This window comes from Anguilla rostrata, chromosome 19, assembly GCF_018555375.3.
Source record: "Anguilla rostrata isolate EN2019 chromosome 19, ASM1855537v3, whole genome shotgun sequence".
Classification (NCBI taxonomy): Eukaryota; Metazoa; Chordata; class Actinopteri; order Anguilliformes; family Anguillidae; genus Anguilla; species Anguilla rostrata.
Window position 1 is genome coordinate 5,547,243 of NC_057951.1, and position 16,417 is coordinate 5,563,659.

Sequence of the window (16,417 nt, forward strand, 5' to 3'; positions counted from 1 at the left end):
TTAGAATGGGAGTGCATCAGCGCAGATTCTTTTGTCAAAATGACCAAAATGTTGTAATTATTTATTATTATTTAGTACAGCGTTGTATGACATTTCATTAATTATTTTATTAACGATGGCTGGCTTTAACTGTATAAACGAATAGGTAAGGTGGCTCCCTCTTGTGGACATAAAACGCACCTGCAACAGGCGGCTGTCCGCGCACCTGTCATCAATCACAATTAAAGCACAGGAAAACACAGCTCTCGGCTACGTTTAGGCACAATTCGGTTTTAATAAGATTGAGGCCATAATCCGGCTATGGAAGGTTTGATGTAAACGCCTGTTTGTTACCTTAATCGGGTATGGTAAGAATCTGAGAAAACATTACATTAACTCCGATATGTTTGCGTAAATTTTCGATTTGTGTGTGCACATGAACGTAGGAAAGTCGGCTTTAAATTTTGACATTTTAAAACTGCATATGCGGAAGTTCACCAGACGCAGTGACCTGGATGTTGTTTGTATATCTTTATGCAGGGGAAAAGGATCAAGTACAGTTAAACCAGCATGATTTAGTCTGAGGCACTGTGGTTTTAATCGATGTTTAAAGATGGTAGGGAAACACTCAGGTGGGTATGAGCGTGTGGCATGCCTGCGACGATTCAACATGTTATTATAATGTAAAATACAGGAAAGTAAGATGGTATTCAACTTTATTTCAGAATTATGAGTTTCTTTTGAAACGTTTCTTGGTTCAGATAAGAATAAGCGGTAACTATTTGAAAGGAAAGCTTTGGATTTGTTTGTATGCAACCAGACTTGCACGGATACATCTGAGGATCAGTTGTGTTTTTTTTAACGACAAGCAGAGGGCAGTAATGCGTGTGGAAGTTTAACAAACCAGTATCAAACAAAGCGAAGAAGAAGCGGAAGCAAAACGCAGAGCGATGTGAAGTAATTATTTTTGGACACAACTAATTGGCCTTACATGATTATTAAAAGAATCCATGTAAAACCCAGGTATTAGAGAAATCGTGTTGTTGTGAACCATGCAGATACTTAATCGGATTATTGCTAAAAACTGATTGCTCCCAATTTTCGTGGTGTTTGCATGCACATTGCTGTAAATCACATGCATGTTAAGGATTAAGTTTACGGTCTTCACTTCTCCATGGTAGTAAAAACACACACATTCTACTGGTTTACCTCTGTTTAGTGTGTGACTAAAAACAAAACTATACATAGCCTAATACATAGATTGTACCAAAATACAGTATACATGCATCTCACTTTACATATATTGGTTTGATTATCAATTTAAATGCTTTTAACTGGTCCCTTCTTTTTTTAAAGGAGCTGAGGGGAGTGCTTCGGAGGAATCGGTGCTGGGCGCTTCATATGTCCCGATTCAGAATGCTGCTCCCCGACTCGCCTTCAACCTTCCCAAGTTATCCCAAGTCACTCCTCTGCTGAGTTCACTCCACTGGCTACCGGTCACTGCCAGGACCAGGTTCAAAGTCTGACCCTCACCTACCCTGCAGCCAACAGGACGGCCCCCGGCTACTTACAGGACATGATTCAATCCTACACGCCAGCTCGACCACTCCGCTCTGTGGCAACAGGGCCACTTGCACCCCTGCCATTCGAATGAATCTGGGATCATTTTTATCACTTAAATCCCCCTCTTTCATGCTACACATGTACCTCCTGTGCCAATTTCATGTTACATGTACCTCCATCCAGCACTTATACTGTACTTTGTATCATTATCTTGATGTTGTAGCTTGTCATGCCTCCTAGTTTTACTTAGCATAGGTTAGGTTAGAGTAATGTTTAATGTGTGTACTGAACTTAATGTGTTCATGGCTATGAATAACTGTTACAAAATGAGTACTGTACCTTATTGGACCTGTGTTTTGTAGTTGTTCCAATGACCTTTGGTATGCACTTATTGTACATCACTGGATAAAAATGTCTGCTGAATATATGTAATACAATGTAATGTCAGGAGTTTGCCTCCCTCTGCTGGACAGAAAACGGCATTACAGCAGAGGAAGTCCAATTTAAAAAATGTTGCAATGTACAAGTCTATTTTTTGTATGGTTATCAAAATGTATGTGGATTTTAATGCTGCTCACAAGGTGCCCTCTGGGGATAATAAAGATCTACTGAAACCGAAACTCACTGTTCTTATTGTGCATTATTTTTATTCAGCAATGGCAGCACAACTTTCAAGAATGAAATGTAATTGCAGAATAAAATTACAAAACACAATTAATTTTATTTCATTATTAAAAAGAAAATAAAATGCATTTACAAGCCCTGTCCCCCAATACATATCCACTGCACTTTATAAAAACAGAATGACTGTTCTCCATAGTACATTACTGGCTAGATTGAATGTTTTCTTTCACAAGGATGAAAAATTTAAAGGCATAAAAAATGTAACCAACTAATCACTTTCAGGCACACCTATAAGATGCAACACCATTACACATTTAATTAGGTCATCTGTTTGAATGGGACTTGTCAGTCACCTGTTCTAATCATAAATCGCAAATTCAAGGGAAGTCCAATGAATCAAAAGCTTTATTTAAATAAGCCAAAATATATTAGGGTGTCAGTTTATATTTTTCCACAGTTTCGTAGAGTTCATTTTAGGAGAGCACCTAATCTGGATCTCTGCTATTCAAAGCTGAGCTCTTCCTGTTTAATTCTTATCGGTCTGCGAATAAGTTCACTAATGAACACCCAGGAACTCTTGAAGGGCTTCCTGGTGCAAGAGTACCCTGTTCCACGAATCCCAAGATAGTAAGTTCAATCTCCCCTCTGCTCTGTCTCTCTGGCTCTTCACCTCTCTGCTGTGGCTCTAAGAACCAGCTGTAAGACATAGGTAACAAGGTTCATCACCTTCAGGTCCGAAGTTAGTAGATGAAGGCAAAATTTCTGAGATTTTTTTGTAAATATTTCTGTTGTGTCATCTTCTTCTACCCACAGAAGAGCCGGCCGATTCACATAAGAGAAGGTGGCGCAACGGTATTGTCTTTGCCTACGGACGCAGAGGTTGGGGGTTCGAACCCCCCTTCGTCTTTGTTTCGCTTATACTTGGATTGTCTCATCATCAGGCCATTTCTGCAGCCGCGCAACCGCTAACATGATGGTGGCGTAAAGGTATTGTCCAAAGCTTGGAACGCTGAGCTTCAGGGTTCGAATCCCCGTTCGTCCCTTCAGTTTCTACTTCTGAGGTCTCACTGTCTTCATGTCACTGCAGGAAAAACACAAAAAAAGTCAAAAAAGTTACAGTGGTGCAGAGGAATGGTTCTCGTTTTCCACTACCAAGGTCAGCGGTTCAATCCCTGCTTTCCCCTTTTCAGTTTGCGCAGCTTTTGTCCGTTGTGCTGTGTAAGTGCACAAAAAAATGAGCGATAAATGCGAAGGAGTATGTGGCGTAGGGGGCTGAACCGATCCTCAGGAGGTAGAGGTTGATGGTTCGAGTCCCCGAGACCGCACCTGAGCAACGTCGGTGGTCCCCAAGGGTGGGGGAGGTGTGTGTGTGGTGTGAGTGGACGGGCAGGCAATCTGGCCCCCCGGAATTTCCCAGAATACAACATGGGGGTTATAATATTTTTTTGCAAATTCAAAATTTTTGGAAGGTAAAAAAAAAAAAATTTTTGACAGGGGCCCCACTCTCCGTTAGTGCATTACTACTGACAGTCCCCCATACTACTACGCAATCAAATGAACTCATTTGATTGCAGAAAGGTAGCAGTATGTAAGACTGGCAGTAGTAATGCACTAATATACACCAAATCTGGTGCACAGAAATAGAAACAAAAACAAACAAAACCAAACTCATGCTTACACAGCGCCTCCATCTGGGGACTTCCTGCTTCTGCAGACAAGCTGGAGAGAAAAAAAGAGGGAGAATGTTTAAAATAAAATATAATCAAAATATGTTACATATGAACATACATTATGTAAATGAAAACAGAGGCATTAACAATCTTTGTTAAAAGATGGTTGGAAAGACTGCATTGGTGGAATTAGTTCAGGGTGCTACAGGTGAATGATCTGTCTCCCTCTGCTGGACAAAAAATGGACTTACAGCAGAGCAAGTATTAGAACCCCACCAAAACATGAAAGTCTATTTTTTAAAGGCTGACAAATACATGCAGATTTTTTCTGTTACCCACAATTTTCCCTGGGGGGTGAATTTAAGTTCTACTGACTATGACTGAACACAACATAAAACAGACACACTTGCTCGGTGTCAGTATCTGTTCTGATAAAGAACACGAGCAGATCATTTCACACAGAAATGTCTATGGCTTCCAGGACTCTATTAAGCAGCTCTCCCCAAATGTTTCTCCCCAACTGCCTTCCTGAGAAAAGCTCACATTTCACGCTACATTCTAATTGTCCAAATGGCCACCTGTAGAAGCCCCCACCACCACCAAGAGACTACCCCAAAAAAAAAAAAAACCAGTAATGCTGGATAGGAATGAAAACAAAGACTATTAAAAATTTTAAAGCCCAAAGTCATGTGTAGAATACGAGACTCCCCCACCCCTCCTAATGGGACAGGGGAGCTGCATGGCCCCCCTCCTCTCCCCAGGCACAGGAGAGCTAGCAGAACTGGTGACAGTGAATCCAGGACTGTGTACAAACCACAACACCCTTACGACTGTATCTATTGTACACGTTCCCCCACACGGATACAAGATGGTGGCCCATAGGCACATTGGCAGTAGAATGGATCATAGTGAAGAACTCAGTGACTTTTAACATGGCACTGTCATGCCACCTTTCCTTAAAAGTCAGTTTGTCAAATGTCTGCCCTGCTAGAGCTGCCCTGCTGAACTATAAGTGCTGTTATTGTTGAAGTGGAAATAGAAGCAACAACAGCTCAGCCTTGAAACAGGTAGGCCACCGAGGACAGTTGAGTGTGTGTGGGTGTTTGTTTGTGTGTGTGTGTCTGTGTGTGAGTGTGTGAGAGACAGGACAGACTGTGTGTGTGTATGTGGGTGTATGAGAGAGAGACAGTGTGTGTGTGTACATGTACGTGTGCGTGAGAGAGAAAGAAGAAACTGTGTGTGAGAAAGGAATAAAGAGAGAGGAGAGACTGTGCATGTATGTGTCTGTGTGTGTGCTGGTGCATATATATTTGTGTGTGTGTGTGTGTGAGTGCATACATGTGTGTGTGTGCGTGTGTAAGAGAGAGAGAGAAAAGATTGTGTGTCTGTGTGTGTATATATAAATGTGTGTGTGTGTGTGAGAGAGAGAGAGAGAGATTGTGTGTGTGAGAAGAGAGACTGTGTGCGTATGTGTGCATATATAAGTGTCTGTGTGTGAGAGAGAGGTGAGACTGTGTGTGTATGAGAGAAAGAGAGAGAGACTCTGTATATGTGTGTGTGTGAGCATATATATGTGTCTGTGTGCATGTGTGTGAGAGAGACAGGAGAGACTGTGTGTGTGTGTGTGTGCGTGAGAGAGAGAGAGAGGAGAGACAGCGTGTGTGTATGAGAGAAAGAGAGACCGTGTCTATGTGAGAGAGAGAGAAAAAGAAAGACAGGAGAGATTGTGTGTGTGTGTTTGCATATATATGTGTGTGTGTGCGTGGGAGAGAGAGAGAAGAGACTGTGTGTCTGTGTTATTCGTGTGCGTGTGAGAGAGAGGAGAGACTGTGTGTCTGTGTTATTCGTGTGCGTGTGAGAGAGAGGAGAGACTGTGTCTGTGTTTGTGTGTGTGCAATGCACATGTGTCTGTGTCTGTGTGTATGTGGCAGAGGAGAATCTTCTGTGTGTATGTGTGTGTGCGCATGTGTGTCTGAGTGTGCATGTTTGAGAGGGAGAGTGAGAAGAGTTGTCTGTGTGTGTGTGTGTGTGAAAGAGAGAGGACAGACTGTGTGTGTCTGTGGGTGTGTGTGTGTGTGTGTGTGCAACCATATTCATCAAACAAAACAGTACCCTTTCTGCAGCAGTATGTGGCCTGGACATTGAATGAAAATAACAACAATATATACTCACAATCAGACCAAGTTCATAAAATATATCAATATTTCATGTAACAATCCACAAGTCTCTATATCTACAAACGGCACAATTTCACATCCATTCAATCTACATCCAGGCACGAAACAGGGCTGTCAGTTGTGACCACTACTGTACGTACAACATACACTATACGTACAGTACTTATATTTGACCACAGTAATAATAAGACGGTATGAAATCTGGAAAGTCTGGAACATAATGATGGAATAATGCCTCACATGACAGATGCAACATTTAGCCAAATCCGTACATTAACTGTAAGCTGTAGTCACAAAAATATCAGACCAATCAATTCAGCCAAGGAAACCAGCTAGCTATTGCTGCTAACTGAAGTACATCACTGTAAACATGCCTGCTATCCAATTTATATAAATAAGGACAGCCAGAGAAAGAAACATGCCTGTCATCATGTTTAGTTAGCTAAACTGACAGTGGCTTATAACGAGAATGGTTTAAACAAAAAAACTCTCTCAAAAGACTTGCATACTTCACGACGTGACCAGAAGCATTAAACATTAGCCACATTAACAGGAGTGGAGTGGCATGGCTGCTTACAACAAACTAGTTCGCTTACGTTAAGTAGCTGGTTGGCTATCTAGTTAATGTTATCTACACAGCTCGCTAGCTTATTCATTTATTGATGCAATGTAAGGACAACATTGGACATCAAAGAGAAGTGTATTTCCAAGTAAAGTTCAAGTTAGCTGGCAACCGTTACACAGTTAACTTTGGTTTGCAACAAAACATGTATTTACCTTTCGGTCGAGCACTGTTGTTGTGCAGCACATGGCCTTTCGAAGTCCAACGTCAGATCCGATTTAGCGATCACAACTACTTATTGACTACAAATCCCATAAGTGCTTTCAAAAATACAAATAATGCGTCACGGTTGGTCAAAACGTAATCAATCGAATAAAGGGGACAATGGTCATTTCTTAGGTTCTCTGTACATTTTATGGACTGGAGCTACATTGCGCATTCCGCAAAATGTTTACCTCATCATTAAACGTATGAATCTTTTTCGTTTAATTTCATTTTCAGGAAGCCTTCATTTTATAAATTAATAGAAAAATAAAGCAATACAAGTGGTCCATTTTTCATGACAACAAATAATTGTGCAGAACGTTTGTGTGTATTAATTAAATTAATTAAATAGTAATTCGTTTCAATATAGCAACTTACTTATTAAAAGCACGTAACAGCTTAGAAATCCACGACGGTGATAATAATGGTTGTAATTTATCTCGTAGAATAAAACGTGGACCTCTCCTAGACTTACGTTAACCACAGACCCTATTTTCAAAAAATTAAATCCCTATGGGAAAAATGTACGTTTAAGTCGGAGCATCTGTATTAAACGACTAGGAAAAGCTCATGCAGGAATGCACTGGCTGAATTATTGCAGGGTACAAGTCAATAGATTTGGCTCTCTCTTGTGGAAAAAAAAACGCACTCGCAACAGAGTAGCCGCTCACCTGCCATTAATCACAATTTAAGCGCAGAAAAACGCAGATCTCGGCTATACATGGACACTAAAATCAGAGTTGAACCCGATTAAGGCAATACTCCAACTAGGGAAGTTCTTATGTAAACAGCTTTTGAATTATCTTAATTGTGGAAAGGTATGAATCTGAGAAAACATTACTGGATTGATACACCAATTTTAATGCTGCGCCCAATTTTAGGAAACTAAATTAATGTATTTTGCTTTGTCTTTTGTATTTCAGAAAAGCTCATGCAGGAATACACTGGCTGAATTATTGCAGGGTACAAGTCAATAGATTTGGCTTCCTCTTGTGAACAAAAAAACGCACTCGCAACAGAATAGCCTCTCATCCGCGTACCTGCCATTAATCACCATTTAGGCGCAGAAAAACGCAGATCTCGGCTATAAATGCACACTAAAATCAGAGTTGAACCCGATTAAGGCAATACTCCAACTAGGGAAGTTCTTATGTAAACAGCTTTTTAATTATCTTAATTGTGGAAAGGTATGAATCTGAGAAAACATTACTGGATTGATACACCAATTTTAATGCTTTTGGAGTTGTGTGCCGATGGTCTGAGCCTGTTAAAATGTTAATGTAATAGTATGTGACATTAAACTGTATATATGTCAATACATAGGTGTCACCATTATCTTGATTTGATTTTGAATTTGTTTTCTTTTATTTTTTTAATGCTCGTTTTAACTGGGCCCAACTTTGTTTACAGGAAGGTGTGGTTTACAGGGTAGTGTACCAATAGAATCAGTGCAGGGAGCGACCGGTTAATCGGTAGTTAATGATAGGCCCCCTCTGCTGGACAAAAAATGATATTACAGCAGAGCACGTCAGATTAAGAAAGTAACTGCACTCTCGTTATGTTCCAAGATTATTTTTAGTATGGTCGTCAAATGTATGACGTTTTTTAATGCTACGCACAATGAACCTTCTAGGAATAATAAATATCTACTGAAACTAAAACTGTGCTTATTGTGTATTTCTTATCGAGCAATGACAGCACAAATGAGTTTTAGTCATTTGAATGTAGAAAGGTAGAACTATGTAAGACTGGCTGTAATAATACACTAATCTACACAAAATGTGGTGCGTGGAAACAAAAACAAACAAAACCAAACTCAGATGCCCACAATACTACCGAGATGAGTACTGTGGGGGGGGGAAAAAGTGATTTAATGGTGTTAATAATGAAAAAACAAACTTTCAGCAACAATAAGGTATTTTAACAATGTATTGTGTATGTTAGGTCTTATGTTGTCTCCAACCCTGGTTCTGGAGAGCTGCAAGGTCTGCTGGTTATCATAGTGACTCTGCATTTCATGAATCAATTAGAGCAGTTGATTACACAGTTAACTCAACTCACCTGGTGTCTTGGGTCTCAGCTGGGTGCTGATTTTAAGGTGAAAACAAAAACCAGCAGACCCTGCAGCTCTCCAGGACCAGGGTTGAAGACCACTGTCCTAAACTGTGCCTCTGTGTATGCGACTATCTGCTGGTGTTTGTAATGTTGAATCTGTTGCAGCCCCTTTTTTTGTTTGTCTGTTAAGCCCCCCCACCAGCTCCTCTCAGGGAGGCGGCAGTCATCATCTTCATCCTCTTCATCGCCAAGGCCAAACTTCACGGCAGCAGACTGGGCTGAGTGACAGCTCTTCCCCAAAATTTCCTCTGGGGTTTCCCAATCGCCTTCCTGAGAAAGGTCACATTTCACACAAATCCTAATTGTCCCCCCCCCCTCCCTCCTAAAGGGACAGGGGAGCTGCATGGCCCCCCTCCTCTCCCCAGGCACAGGAGAGCTAGCAGAACTGGTGACAGTGAATCTGGGACTGTGTACAAACTACAAACCCAAACAGATCTAAGGTGGTGCCCCTTCAAACTGTCATTTTAATAATTCGCACCCAGATTCCAACATACACTACATGGCCAAAAGTATGTGGACACCCCTTGTGAGTGGGCTTGGCTATTAAGCCACACACATTGCTAACAGATAAAATCAAGCATACAGCCAAGCAATCTCCATAGACAAACATTGGCAGCAGAATGGGTGGTACTGAAGAGCTCAGTGACTTTCAACGTGGCACGGTCATAGGAAGCAAACCTTTCCAACAAGTCAGTTTGTCAAATTTCTGCCCTGCTAGAGCAGGCGATTTATACGGGCTACGCAGTTCAGCACTCTGGTGAGCTTCCACAAAAGTGGACCGCTGAGCGATGAAACGCGCAGCGCGTAAAAAATCGTCTGTCCCCGGTGGACTGCCGCTTCGCAGCTGAGCTGCTGTTGTGAGCTGCTGAGTGTGTGTGAGAGAGAGGAGAGACTGTGTGTCTGTATGCGTGTGTGTGTGTGTGTGAGAGAGAGGAGAGGCTGTGTGTCTGTGTGTGTGAGAGAGAGGAGAGACTGTGTTTCTGTATGCGTGTGTGTGTGTGTGTGTGTGTGTGAGAGAGAGGGAAGGCTGTGTGTGTGTGTGAAAGAGGAGACTCTGGGTGTGTATATGAGAGAGAGTTAGAACCTGCTTAAAGTAATGAGCTCTTCAAAATACCAAACAAATGTAGCATTTACAGGTGAAACAAAATACACACAATTGATTAAAAAAACTAAAAATAAAAAAGAAGAATAGAACACAGAGAAGACAGAGAAATAATAAGGATATAACAAGGGAAAACACAAAACTAGGAGAAAGGTAGGAGCAAAACTAAGATATAAGTCAAATTTAAAGGAAATAAGGTAAACCTTTGGAAAAACAAACTGTATAAACTGTATAAATTAGTCATAAATTAGAACATTTGGGTACAGTATTTCACACCAAAAAACCAATAATAAATCTGATAGCATTGGCATAGCTCAATATATTTTAACAGAGGTGGCTAAGAAGCTAACCCAAGGCTAGGCAGAGTGGCAGTTAATGAACTGGTGAAAAGTAACCCTTTTTGGAGCTGTTGCCACAGCTACCAAACAGACTGCTATGAAGATTCTATACCCTCCCAAGCTGAGAAGTGCAAAGGCCAAGAATAAACAACTAAATGTAATGAGAAACAACCCTGAAACCCTACATGTGGACTTTGCTGAAAAGGCAAATGAAAAGGTTAAAAACAATTTAATTATTTTTCACAGATAAGACCAAGGCCAGGCACGGTGTCGTATGTAAGCACTACCCTCACATTCAGAAGGGAGGAATTGGAAAGGGGAGCAAAAGATGAACATTTGGACAGTGTAGTGCCAAACGTGAACATTTATACCAGTGGTCTCTAACCCTGGTCCTGGAGAGCTACAGGGTCTGCTGGTTTTCATAGTGACTCTGCACTTCATGAATCAATTAGAGCAGTTGATTACACAGTTAACTCAACTCGCCTGGTGTCTTGGGTCTCAATTAGGTGCTGATTTTAAGGTGAAAACAAAAACCAGCAGACCCTGTAGCTCTCCAGGACCAGGGTTGGAGACCACTGATCTGTACAAACGAGTCCGCTCTCATCCAAAGTGCTAGTGTAGCCAGCCTGGTTATTTTACAAAGAATAATGTAGTATAAAGTCCAAGTTTGTTGGAAGCCATTATTACATTGTTAACGTCGGATTGCTGCAAATTTTGTAATTTACCTTCTTCTCAAACGCTGTAGCTGTGGAGAACATTCGCAAGTTTCAAACTTGCGCCACATTTTTCGACAGGGGTTTACTCGGGAAATGAAGTCCAACGTCTGATCCGCTTCAGCATTTGCGTCTTGTTAACTACATATCCCATAAGCGCTTTCAAAAACACAAATCAGGTCACGATTAGTCAAATCGTAGTTACTGCAGTAAAGGGGGAACAATTTCGTTTTACGCTTTTTCTTGGGTGTTATGTTTTCCCCGCCATTGCGCTCGTGCTCCTGAGTAGAGTTTTTTACGGTCTATGACTTGAGGGAGATTTTAACATCGCTAAGCGTGAATTTGACTAGCTAATTCACATTCTGGTAACTTTTTCCTCTTACATGTGTATAGAAATACAGAGCAGCCGGCAAATGCTTTCAAAGTTCAATAGCGCTCAGACAATAGGGCCTAGGACCATCAAACCACTGCTAGAGTGTTCACAGACAGCGGCCCCGAGACGCAGAGCCTATGCTTCGGGTATTACCACCCCGCGCGATTTTACACAAATATTTCCAACTGTGACTTTAAGCTGCCATTTGGAAAAAAATGCAGCCGGCAAACGCTTTCAAAGTTCAATAGCTCCCAGACAATAGGGCCTAGGACCATCAAACCACCGCTAGAGTGTTCCTATGCTCCTATATTGTAACACACTGCTGCAGTGTTACCGGCTCTTCAGTGCAAAAAGCCACCAGTTTCCTTTTCGAAAAGATGATCACTTTTTTTTTGCCACCACTCACAAACTGTAGAGCTGACGCTTGTGGCCTCTGACAGACTCAGTAGAAACCCAGTGAAAATGTGATGCCTCCTAGGCTAAACAATGCAGCACCTCAGGATAGCTAGCATATGTTTCCCAGGCCTGTAGGAGGCACTCTTCCCTGTGGACCGAATAGAAATCCAATATCTGCTAATAGACGTATGGCACATGTCACTTGGTATGTCAGTTGTTTCCATGGATACCGCCAGGGTTTGTGGGCCCGATGGAAGGAGCTCACATTGGGCCCCAACCATTTTTTGAGGACCCCTAATAGGTCTTGACCCTTGGAGTCATCCTAATTTACACAACCCACCCCCAACCAACCCCTCCCCCTGCCACTGCTTCTGCGTATGTGACGACGTAACACGCCATTCACCTATTTGCGGTTACTGGCTTATGAAGTTATGAATGTTTACGTAGTGCTTATAAAGGTGCTAAGTCGGCTTATGAAGCAGTTATAGGGCTCTTATGTAGGACCAATTTTGGATAGTGTCACTAACAGATGGTAGTAGATATCCAAAGTTCCAGTGAAATAATATGACTGTGTAAATAAAATGGCTCGTGCAAACGGACAGTTTATATATTTGTAGAAGGTCTAAGATCAGTGCTCTGTCAGTGAGGGGGTTGATTCGGGGAAAGATGCGGTTCTAGGACCTTACCCCGGGGGCAGTGTGGACATCGCCCCGGGGGCAGAAGTTAAAACGGCGATTGCAGAGCGTGGCTTCTGTCACGCTATTCGATTTGCGTCTCCCCGTTCAACTGCGTTCGCGTCAGTAAGGACCGCGTGGGTCGTCCGGTCGAACTCCGGCTTCGCATGCAAATCCGCGCGGGTGGCTCGCACCGCGATAGGGCGCGAAATAAGGGCTCCCGATTTGGCTTTGCTATTCAAATGGGTTTTCCCCCAGCCTTGATGAGAGCGTGCTTCACAGTCAACGACTCTCGCCACTCTTTGACTTTCGAAGATGTATTTATTTACCCTCATGTTTATGCACACGTCTTTTTATATCCCACCTTTGAGGTACTTGTTCCCTTGTATGAAAGGTGTTTTGCTGATAAAGTTTCATCAGTCGAACCGTCATGAACCAGAGCCTCGCTGTGCCAATTTAAATGCTAACGTTAGCGCTTGGCTCGATGCCGTTTGCCACTGATTGACAGCTCTGTGGCATACGCGGGCCCGCATGCTAGTGTTTGTTTTGATTTGCGTAGGAAAAAGCCATCGTTCCATGCAAATGAAAACAAACGGCGCCAGCGGGTCTGTTCACTTCTTCACACACAGTCGAGGAACGTAGCCACAGCTGTCATCATGCCAAATATCTTCCTTACGCCTTACAGCAGAATTGGGGTCCACTTGATTAATAGCCAAACGTGGATTGGAGACCCCTGGAAAACTTGAGGTGCTTCTGGGAGTGGCGTTGCTGGGCCAGCAGGGGGGGGGACTAGAAACAAGTCCGGTTCGCAGGCTTTTGAGTTTCTCGTTCGTTCCCGAGTTCTCCCCCTGCCTTACCTACGCACCTTTATTATCTGTGTCAAGAGACCCGGAATCATTTAAGATATGGGGGTCCAAACACACGTGGGGACCCCTGACGAACGTGTGTATCTCAGAGGAACCCGTAACCCGCAGTGAATGCGCTCGCGGCCCCCGCCTCTCCTCCGATCTGGAGCTCAAATTCGGAAATGACCCCCCCCACCCCCCCACCCCACCCCACCCCCACCCCTCGCCTTGCCCGGATTCGTAGATTACTTTTTCAGAAAACCCACCTTTTCAGACTGCACCTCAATTACTGCTTCTATTTTTAAAAATCACACACAAATTCTTCTTTCGTTTTGACTTGTGGAATACACACCATGACAATGCCCCTTATTTGATTGCGGCTTTGTCTGTCTCTACCTTTAGCGCTGTTTGCTTGCCATTTATTGGAGGTTGCTTTGGACATAAGTGTCCGGATGGCTACATTGTAAATGGTAATGGTGTTTGGATCTTTGAGAGGAAAGTGCTGGGTTTCCACTGGGACCTCTCTCAGGACTCAGTAAGGACCATATGCTCTATGGTGAAGTACGTATCTCATAAAAAACACGTTTTCAACATACATAAATGCCAAGTTACTCACACATATAAGACATACCCCATCTATAACTCATTCATTCAGACTGCCAAAATCCAGGCCTGCCATTAAAAGTATTGATATCAAAATGACGCCCAGTTACAGTACTACAAACAATATAGGCTATCTTGCCTCACCGAAATTAAATAAGATGTATTCCAAAGCAATGCTACCCCATATTTCCTCAATTCTTTCAAGTCACTTGGCCCTGTGTTTTGTAATCTCACGCATACCTGCCATCCCAATAAAGCATTGGGACACATTGCATCCTGGGAAATTGGTGGACTGTCGCAGACCCCTTTTAAGCCCTTTTCACATAAAAAGTGCACGAGCAGCCAACACTGAGAGAGTTTTTTGAAAAATAAAACATTGCAATCTTCAGTCAGAAGCAATATGGCCAGCAGATAATAATTAGTTACTTGAGCTGATTCATCTCACCTTCAACGCTTATTTGACAAGTTTGACAAATTTCAATGCCCTCAACAGCTTTCAGCAGACATTCTAAAATCTGATAGCTGACACCAAATTAGCTTGGAACCAGATACGGTTGGGGGTGGGGGGGGTGTCTGACATCACAGGCCCGTGAACCACTCCCACCGTAATCAAATGTCCCTCTGACAAGCAGTCGCCATGGAGACAGCAACAATGCCACGGAAGCTTGAAGACCGAGCCTCGACTCCCTACTCAGGCACGCTCAAGTCAAACGAAACTTTAGCCGCGTCTATTTGTGCAGCAGAACGCGCAGCGCTGGCGAATCTCCCCGGAATGGAAAAGCATGGTTTTGAAGAGCGTTGAATTTACAAAATGCAGTGTTGGCACTCCTGCATACGCACGGCTACTGTACATCATCATTTATGTTTACTTGACAAATATAAGATAAATTGCCGTAGCTTAGCTACATTTGTATGTGTACCCATGTGTGCTTGTATCTCGACAACCTTCAAGGATTCCAACCTCATTTTCAAGTGAGCAAGCAGCCAGGAGCTGTTTAGAATAGGTGAAGTGCGAAAAAGCCATTCAGATCAAATAAAGACAATTGTACAAAATGTATTCAATGTCAAGGGGTAACATTCCAAGAACAGCAATCTATTTAAGCAAACAAACCATGTACCTGTTTTTTTTTTAATTATTTGTCATTCTCAAGAGCATAGTAGTTAAAAGTAGGCTACCACACTCTTAGACTATACACTACTGTGAAGTAGACCGCACTCCTAGTGGGTACAAACTCTGCAAAAAAAAAAAAAGAAAAGAAAAAAACTTTCTCTGATGCTCTGCAAGCAGGAAGCCGCAAATTGGTGCTGTGTTTGTGCTTTAAACATAAGCAGTCATCTACGTTCAAAGGAAAACGTCTTCTTCTAAAATTTCCGCAGAAAACAAGCTGCTTTTCTTGATGAATGGAAAAGAGTGTTCATTCGCCCTTATATAACAAATATATTTTGCCATATATTGACAAATATACTGTAATACGTTGAATAATAAATGTTTTGTATACGGAAGCACTGCAAATATATTTACAATACATGCCATCACACCGTCCTTTTTGCTTCATAATACATCATTGATTGTACTCAACTGTATCCCAATGAGACCAAGGCAGAAATAATCGATGGTGCGCGCAGGCCATTTGCGAGCCGTGCAGTCGCACCGTATCAAGCAGGAAGTCGATGGAACTGTCTGCGAGCGACCTGCGAACGATTTAATCGAATCAGTTTAAATCCCTTAAACCATGAGCTCGCTTGCTCAGGAATTAGCGGGTTAGTCGGCGTGGGGGGAGCCGATTATGATGTCACAGTCACAGCCGTTTGCACAGTCCGGGGAAAGGCGTTCATCAGAGCGCATCCAGGATAAGCAAATTATTTGGTCATATTTCTGACACGCAGTAACGATTCGAATGCCACCGTCTGTTATAGCCACACATTTCACTAACGCCAAGGCAAAAATACTGGAAAACTATTTTTTCAGGGGCGGGGGTTGGGTGTTGGGTGGAAGAAAATGTGTCTTGTTTATCATGTTCAGCATACTGGGCCAATCTACTTTTACTGTAAACACTAAAATCCACTGAATCATTGCCTTAGAGACATAGAATAAGAACCTCACATTACATTACACTCATTTGGATGCACTCCATTCCGGTCAATTTACAATGGATTAAAACATAAGTGCATCCACCAGATGACCAACAGTGCCGGACGTGGATAACATTTCCAGACAAGCGAGTGTTTATGTAACATCATTAACATTGAAGCGCTAATGCAAATCAACTACGATAAAAAAAACACCAAAACGCAACATTGAAATACTCAAGAACTGCAGTCATGACAAGTCCAAATAAGAGAAACATAAAAACGTAGATGTAGCCTAAAACATAAAAACACAATAGCCTGGATTTTAACTAAAGTTGAGAGCCCAAGC

At 42.3% G+C, this 16,417-nt stretch overlaps 2 long non-coding RNA genes across 4 annotated transcripts in view; one reads left to right on the forward strand and one right to left on the reverse strand.

Annotated features, from left to right (window-relative positions):
* The first annotated feature begins 320 nt into the window (after nucleotides 1-320).
* On the forward strand, nucleotides 321-2,162 carry LOC135245462 (uncharacterized). The gene is made up of 2 exons (XR_010327268.1): nucleotides 321-611; nucleotides 1,336-2,162. It is a non-coding gene; the product is annotated as an uncharacterized LOC135245462 (long non-coding RNA).
* A 1-nt stretch (nucleotide 2,163) lies between these two features.
* The window catches only part of LOC135245461 (uncharacterized), a 277,471-nt gene continuing 263,217 nt past the window's right edge, over nucleotides 2,164-16,417 (reverse strand). For 2 of the 3 annotated variants that reach the window (XR_010327266.1, XR_010327265.1), the window contains 2 exons: nucleotides 3,845-3,885; nucleotides 2,164-3,247 (listed from right to left, as the gene is read on the reverse strand). This is a non-coding gene — a long non-coding RNA (uncharacterized LOC135245461). Of the gene's footprint in view, nucleotides 3,248-3,844; nucleotides 3,886-6,790; nucleotides 7,500-16,417 lie in introns of those variants that run through there. The other variant, XR_010327267.1, reaches the window with a different exon arrangement.